This window comes from Podarcis tiliguerta (assembly GCF_965153285.1).
Source record: "Podarcis tiliguerta genome assembly, chromosome: 10".
NCBI classification, from domain to species: domain Eukaryota; kingdom Metazoa; phylum Chordata; class Lepidosauria; order Squamata; family Lacertidae; genus Podarcis; species Podarcis tiliguerta.
The window spans coordinates 17,870,042-17,877,777 of record NC_139543.1 but is presented as its reverse complement, the minus strand read 5'-3'; positions in this window follow the sequence as shown (position 1 = coordinate 17,877,777).

Here is a 7,736-nt window from a genome sequence, read left to right as displayed (position 1 = left end):
ATATGATGCATTCTCAAGGACAGATGAATCGCAAACTCCGTCAGTATTCTCTGGTGTACAGAATTTCAATGAGCAGAGGGGAAATTATACGAACATGACAATGCTGTTGAAATCCTGACATCCAGCTCCCGGTGTCTGGCACACTGTCTTATATTTATAGTGTTATTATATTAAAAAAAACCATGAGGGCTCTTTGCTGCCGTAGTAACACTTTTCTCCCATTGTTCCTTTCCCAGGCTTATCTCCCCTCCAAGTCTCTAACCATGCCAGCAGTCTTTAGATCATTTTCTTATTTTAGATCATTTTCTTATTATTATTTTAGAGGACAAATATGCTTTCTCAATGCACTGAGTTCTTGCAGCATACAAACTCTCTCCCATCCATCCATAGGGCTGGTTGTGGGGTTAGTAACAACTGTGCTGCATTGCTCAATGTCAGCACTTGTCAGAACTAAGATTGAGTCAATTACTGTTTCTCTCACTTTCCTGTTTGTTCAGCCTCCAGTCAGAAATTTGCAGTGTCTTGAAAACATTCTCCATGAAATTCTTCATAATTTTAGTGTGAATTTCTCCTGGTATACACACTTTTGTATAGAATTTTACCTATTACAGTGGTACCTCGGGTTACAAACACCTTGGGATACAAACACTTCGGGTTACAGACTCTGCTAATCCAGAAGTAGTACCTCGGGTTAAGAACTTTACCTCAGGATGCGGTGGCGCAGCGGCAGCCCCATTAGCTAAAGTGGAACCTCAGGTTAAGAACGGTTTCAGGTTAAGAATGGACATCCGGAACAAATTACATTTGTAACTAGAGGTACCACTGTATGCACCTTTTTGTAAATCAATTTACCCATATATAATGCGTTTTGTATGTTATTTTCACCAATATAAGCATTCATATGCATACCTTACAGGCATTTTTGTATACCTTACATGGCTGGATAACTGCATTGCAAAATTCAGTAAAGTGCAAATTTCAAAGACTGACTGTGTTTTGGTTCACATCATTGTTCCAGAAAGCTTGCATTTAAATGCAAACTGAATTGAATTTCTCCTCCATCCCTGGGCAGCACTTACCTTCTTCAGGAATGTTTAGTATTGCCTGGCTTTTAATTTGCAGTCCTCAACTCACTGCTTCATCATTCGTCAATTTTTTTGTACTCTGAATTCTCATTCTGAGAAGGTGTGGGGTACAACTTCCTTTCCCTGTCTTCTCTCTTTTACAGCCACACCATAAGACATTTTGCTTCAAGGAAGTGCCTTGGATGAACACAACTGCCCAATTCCCTTAGCAATGTCCTCTCACTGCATGCAGCAGTGACTCTTAAGGTAAAGGTAAAGGGACCCCTGACCATTAGGTCCAGTCGTGGCCGAGGGTTGCAGCGCTCATCTCGCTTTACTGGCCGAGGGAGCCGGCATACAGCTTCTGGGTCATGTGGCCAGCATGACTAAGCCGCTTCTGGCGAACCAGAGCAGCGCATGGAAATGCCGTTTACCTTCCTGCCAGAGCGGTACCTATTTATCTACTTGCACTTTGATGTGCTTTCGAACTGCTAGGTTGGCAGGAGCAGGGACCGAGCAACGGGAGCTCACCCTGTCGCAGGGATTCGAACCACCAACCTTCCGATCAGCAAGCCCTAGGCTCTGTGGTTTAGACCACAGTGCTACCCACGTCCCACACATTCTCACCAAGAATCCTGGGAACTGTAGTTTGCCCCCACAGTGCTACACTTCCCAGAATCCTTGGCAGAGTGCAGTTCTCAGAATCATTTTGTGTGTTTAAAATGTATGGTGTGTGTACACAGACTTAAGCATATCCTTTATCCCTGACCTAGTTTTAAAGTGAAGTAGCGCTTATGTCAAAACAAAAATAAAACACTCATCCTTTCCTACTCTACTTTCCACAGGGCAGCAGCCCATAATATCCCTAACCAAACCAAGAAAGCAGCTCTGCTGCAGCAGCAAGGGGAAGGGACACAGTGCAGACAATCTTTTTCTGCAGGGTAACTTGCAGAAGATCAGAGAAATGTCATCACCACTCCAGCCAATCAGGGTCCTTTTCTCTTGAGACGCACTAACTTGCTAGGATCTCATACTATCAGCCTCCCCTCCCCTCCCCCCCAAAAGTTCTCCCCAGAAATTCTGCCCAGAGCAAGCCAGAATTCTTGCATTGTTGCCTATGATATTTTTTAAAAAAAAAGATATTTATTAACATTTCAACATATTACAAAAATTAGAGAAAATAGAGAAAAATAAAAAGAAAGAGAAAATACAAAATAAAATCAGTTAAAAACAAATCAATCTTTCCATAACTTATCTTTCATTTACTTGTTTCTCTGACCTCCTCACACCTCCCCTTCTTGTATTCCAATTCAGTTGGTTAATTCAGCAAATCCTTTCCCTCTTTAATTTTATCTTACTCTTTTATCTTAATATATTATAGCTTTAAATTAAATTGTTGCCTATGATAGAATCACAGGGAGATTGTGGGTTCTTGTGCTTGAAAAATAAATAAATAGATAAGAATATTCAACCAAAATAATGAAATGTTTACATTTCAATTTAAGCAATACATTTCAGTGATGATTTCAGTTTTAGAACAGTGTCCTACAAGAAAAGGGGGAAGAAGAACAGAAACAAAGCAGATTTTAAAATAAGATCCAAGCTGTTGACTGAATTCATTGTTGTCGTACATCTGGAGTTCTTGACAAAAATCTCCTGTTGGATTCTCTTTTTTATACAGGGATTTCTGCATCTTTAGCAAGATATTCTCTGTGCTCCTGCTAAGAGCATTTGGAGCTGAAATGTGCCCATGTGAAACGGTCTTGTGGACTTGCTATTAGAAACTGTGCTCAGCAAAAAAGGAGGCTGCAAATCTCACTCGCATGGACTTGACCACTTCTGTCTAAGTGGATTCCTCTAAACGCCTGTGCCTCTTCAGTCTAGCTCCGTTTCAGAGCTGCAGCAAAGCATGTAATAACCACAGCAAGAGTTCATAACTAGGCTATGAGCGGCCACAATTTTATGTGCTCTGGTTGCAAAGTCATCCGTAGATAAGGTTTTATCTATTAATCAGGAATATTAACAAGGCATACCTTGGGTTGTAGGCGGTTCTGCATTTTAAATGCATTTGGAAGTTCTGTGAGTACATTTTGTGTGGCGCAGCAGAGCTTAGCAGCTGCAGAGGGATCTGGTTGTGTGGGAAAGATAGATCCTAAGGAATGTCCCACAGGGTTTACAAAATACACGGGTCCTGGGAACACATTCTCAGATTATGGGGGACTTTAGAATTATTCAGTTCAGGACTGTCTGTGGTTGGTGCTAAAAAGCCCCACCTGTCATTGAGGGGAAGAAGAAGAAGAAGAAGAAGAAGAAGAAGAAGAAGAAGAAGAAGAAGAAGAAGAAGAAGAAGAAGAAGAAGAAGAAGACTCATACATGTTTGAATATATTTGTTTAACCTTTGTGCTTTAGTCTGGCATTAGCATTTGAGGGGACTGCAGAAGTAGTATATGTCACTTTTAGAATCTCATGCAGTGACTAAGAGCTGTTCGAGACCATAAAGTAATAGAAAATGTGTTCTCTTATAAGTCTTTATGGATCCCTATGTAGCAAAAATACTGTTATCCACTCACAAGAGGGAGATATCACTAGCCTTGGGGAAACAGCTTGGTTTTCAGATGGAGTCTGAGGGAAAATTTCAAGAGGAAGGGCTTCAAAACAACCTAATGAGGAGTAATCATATTCAGTGGTCACAGAGTACTCTGTGTGCGTTTGTAATATAAAATGGTGTGGGAATGGAATGGAATGGAGTATTCTGGTAAAGGACTTGAGAGGAGCCTTGAACAAGAGCACACCACACTGCAATGATGTGTTGCAGGTCCCATTTGTGTATATCTCCAAATGCCCATTCTACTTGAAATCCTTTCACAGAAGCGAGGACATTTTTATTGGCTTGCCTCTGCTTCATCTGTGTCATCCATGATTGAGCAGACTCAACAACATTTATCAACAAATGAAGGTTTTTTTTTTTGTAAACTTGTTGCAGAAGACTATACAGTCGTACCTTGGAAGCTGAACAGAATCTGTTCTGGAAGTCCATTCAACTTCCATAATGTTCGGAAACCAAGGCACAGCCTCCAATTGGCTGTAGGAAGCTCCTGCAGCCAATCAGAAGCCGTGCTGGATGTTCGGGTTGCAAAGAGCATTTGCAAACTGGGACACTCACTTCTGGGTTTGCAGTGTTCAGGAGCCAAAATGTTCGACTTGCAAGGCGTTCGTCAACCAAGGTACAACTGTACATAGTTCTCTTTATGGAATCAATGGTGAACAGCTTTCTCCCTAACTGGAAAAAGTCCAGGTAGTACAATACTATGCGGATACAGTGGTGGCAAAGGAGAAGGACATTTCTGTCACCATCATCACCATTTCCAACGGGCTTCATAGGAATTTGGGGCACAGATCACTACCATCAGCCCTCTGTCTTTCTTACTGCAATCACACTGGGCGAACTGCTTCCAAAGGCAGCCTCTGTCATTGTTTTCATTATTCTTAATACATCTAATGCTAGGAGGAGTCATATCTGTGGTCTGAACACATGAACAATGAACTTTGCCAGTTATTCATTTTTGCAAGAATATTTCTATTAATTCACTCTTCTCCTAACCAAATACATTGAATTTGAATTTTTGGGGAAAGGATTTATGGACACTCAAGGTCTTTCTGTTTTGGTACCTGGCTAGCAATTTGGCAGAAGCCATCTGTTTCCATGGAGACTGGGCACACACCTTGCTATTCTTATCTCTATGTGTGGCTGAATAGTTCACCTTGACTATTTCATTGGAACAGCAAAAATAATAATGCACACACACACACAAACACCATTCTCTCCTGCAAAGCCTTTTCTGCAACATCTGAAGTTATGCATCTCTGCTTTCACATTTATAACCTTTATTTAGCATCATCAAACTGCTATGTTGTACAGAATGGAGCCAGGAGCCAGGGCTAGTTTGCATGAGTCTTGCTGCTTGGATTTCATTCTGCTGTATATATGACTCCTACGTGTCATATATTTGGATAGTAAAGTGTGTGGGGCTATGAGATTTTCCTTGGCCAATGGGATAGTCTTTCCATTCAAGCCAATAGCACTTTATTACCCATTGTTTGCAAATGCAACTAATCAACATTTCCAGAAACAGTTTGACAAGTTCTTACTTGTTGCATCCTGATAACAGGTTGTTTTTTTTGTGAGTCTCCCAACTAAGCTGTTAAGTTCCAGCTTGTCCATATGAGGGATAATTCAATTTTTTAACAGAAAACCCTTAGGAATCATCCTCCTCATATGTACACTGAATGCTTGCCTGAGGGGTTGTGTAGCCAGTGTGTGTGGATAGGGATGCATGACCCACCTACCCCTCATCTGAACACTCCTACAGTGAAAAGGTAAAGGTAAAGGGACCCCTGACCATTAGGTCCAGTCGTGCCCGACTCTGGGATTGCGGCGCTCATCTAGCTTTACTGGCCGAGGAAGCCAGCGTAGTTTCCAGGTCATGTGGCCAGCATGACTGAGCCGCTTCTGGCAAACCAGAGCAGCGCACGGAAACGCCGTTTGCCTTCCTGCTGGAGTGGTACCTCTTTATCTACTTGCACTTTGACATGCTTTCGAACTGCTAGGTTGGCAGGAGCTGGGACCGAGCAACAGGAACTCACTCTGTCGCGGGGATTCGAACAGCCGACCTTCTGATCGGCAAGTCCTAGGCTCTGTGGTTTAACCCACAGCGCCACCCACGTCCTACTCATGTAGACATGTATTAAACATTTATTTGTAAGCCTAAGGCGTGTATTTAATTTTCTGACTCTTACGGTCTTAGAAACTGAATCTTGAAAATGGGATTGAAGAGCAGTAGAGTTCTCTCCATAACTTATATGCAGTGCCAATAACCAGAAAACATCACTAGGCCAGTTGCTCAAATAAAGCTTTAAAAACAAGGACAACCAGGGAACACATATTGAGTTGAAAAATCTCCATCCTTTTAAAACAGATTTAACTTATTGAGGAATCGAAAGTGGCTCTTTGCTCCTCTCTAGTGACCAAGGGTATTGATCTGCAAATATTGTGAAAGTTTTGCCAGTAGTTTGAAGTTAACAATCCCAAGCTTCAAAATAAAACTAAACAAGAAACAAACCTTTAAAAAAGACCTTTGTGGGTCTGTGATTCTAGAATATAGTCAAAACACGGGCTAATGAGTGACATTATGTCACTCATTCTTAAGAGCTGGGATTTATTCAATTTTCACCTGTTGTTGTTGTTTAGTCGTTCAGTCGTGTCCGACTCTTCGTGACCCCATGGACCAGAGCACACCAGGCACTCCTGTCTTCTCCTGCCTCCTGCAGTTTGGTCAAACTCATGCTGGTAGCTTCGAGAACACTATCCAACCATCTCGTTCTCTGTCACCCCCTTCTCCTTGTGCCCTCCATCTTTCCCGACATCAGGGTCTTTTCCAGGGAGTCTTCTCTTCTCATGAGGTGGCCAAAGTATTGGAGCCTCAGCTTCACAATCTTTGACCACCTCATGAGAAGAGAAAACTCCCTGGAAAACTCCCTGGAAAAGACCCTGATGTTGGACCCTGAATTTTCACCTACTTGGTAAAAAAGCTACATTGAAGTGAAATGTGCATGACATCACTAATAAGCCATGAATGAAAAAGTGGCACATACTTTCTAATGACTTTATAACTTACCGTTCATTCATAAGGACTTCTGAAAATCACACAGAAGCTTAGTCATGCTTTTCTGATGAGATAAAGTGTTGTAAAATAAAGGGTGTCTCACAAAATATACATATTAATAATATTCCTTAATACCTATATAAATCTAGATAACCTCCCCATGAAGGAATGACAGCTTTTCAGTAACATTATCAGTAACCTTCTCATACTGACCTAAAAAAAAGCAGTGCCGCCAGTTGAAAAAGCATCTCTCCTGCTCTAGCAGCTTAACAAATGAAATAGGAAGCTTCAGCATAACTGTCATGCTATGGGATCTTTGCCTCACTTCTGAAAATAGGTTAGATATTAGGGATTTGTAGGTATTGCGAAGAAAACTTGACATTAGCAACAATCTGCCAAAGCCTTGGGCAAGATAGCAAACTCGCGACCCAAACATTCCACAAGCGAAATGGCTACTTTTCTTGAATGATGTGCATGTTAAGGCAGATGTTAAAATACATCCAACAGAAGAAGTAGCTGCCTATCACTGTCTCTCTCTGACTCTCTGACTTTCGCATCCCCCTGGCCCTCCGCCCTTGATGGGAGCCAACCTGGCCAAAGTCTAAGTATGCCTCTGAGCAGTGGCATAGCGTGGGTTGCCAGGGCCCAGGGGGCTATGCGGAGCAGGTGGGTGGCAGGAAAATGTACAGAGTAACATTCCACTGCCTAATAGCGTCCACATCACCCAGGAGATTGCAGCGGCGGAGATAAAGAAAAGAAGAGTTGTTCCTTTGTCTGGAGAGGCCATTTCCTGGTTCTCATGGAGAAACCATTTTCAACGGAGCCCAGTTATGGAAGTCCATAATAATAATAATATATTTATACCGCACCCATCTGGCTGGGTTTCCCCAGTTACTCTGTGCAGCTTCCAACAGAATATTAAAATACAATAGTCTATTAAACATTAAAAGCTTCCCTAAACAGGGCTGCCTTCAGATGTCTTCTAAAAGTCTGGTAGTTGTTTTTCTCT